The sequence below is a fragment of the Symphodus melops genome (genome assembly GCF_947650265.1).
Source record: "Symphodus melops genome assembly, chromosome: 7".
NCBI classification, from domain to species: domain Eukaryota; kingdom Metazoa; phylum Chordata; class Actinopteri; order Labriformes; family Labridae; genus Symphodus; species Symphodus melops.
In genome coordinates this window covers 29,201,129-29,201,758 of record NC_136697.1, presented here as the reverse complement: position 1 = coordinate 29,201,758, position 630 = coordinate 29,201,129, and the positions used below count along the sequence as shown (strand labels likewise).

General features: G+C 39.5%; 1 protein-coding gene across 2 annotated transcripts in view; it reads right to left on the bottom strand.

Annotated features, from left to right (window-relative positions):
* The window catches only part of LOC306827096 (uncharacterized protein), a 10,859-nt gene extending 10,229 nt beyond the window's left edge, over nt 1-630 (bottom strand). Inside the window, exon 1 of one of the 2 annotated variants that reach the window (XM_079348753.1) lies at nt 536-630. The gene's annotated coding sequence lies outside the window, so the exon portion shown is untranslated. The remainder of the gene's footprint in view (nt 1-535) is intronic. The other variant, XM_079348752.1, reaches the window with a different exon arrangement.

The following is a 630-nucleotide window of genomic DNA, read 5'->3' as shown; positions in this document are numbered from 1 at the left end:
GGCCAGTGAAACATAGAGCAGAAAACCAGAGATCTGAGACTCTGCTATGTTGAAGTGCTGTTTAAAACCCCCTAGTGTTTAAAATGGGTACTGCAGTCTCTCTCCCTTCGCCATTTAGCGTTTCCTTCCAGATCACAGAGTAAGATTACGTCACCAGCTCTCTGATTGGTCTTTTAACTTTACCTGTTTAGTCTGAAACACGAGTCTCTAAGTTTGACTTTCAGAATAAAAGCATGATTACAACATGAAACCTTATTTTTAACTGACAGACAGGAAGTATGCCCTAACTGTTTTCAGAATAAATGTCTGTAGCTCTATAATTGTGATTTAAATACCAGTATGATTATAATAATTATCAATAACAGGGTCGAAACGTTTATTCACTGAATAAATTAAATAAAGCAGCTAGCAGTGAGCTAACTAGCGGAAGCTAACACGTGCTGACAGAGCTGCTGTAAACGTCTGTGTGACGTCATAGTCCAGAGTGAAAAACACACAGTTTTAGTTTTTCATGTAATGATTTTAAATCACTCACCTGATGCAAACAACAACCAGACTCGAGTCTGTTTACTTCCGCCTTTCTTCTTCTACGGTTCGTACGTCACACGCACGCGCTGCTTCTTACTTCCC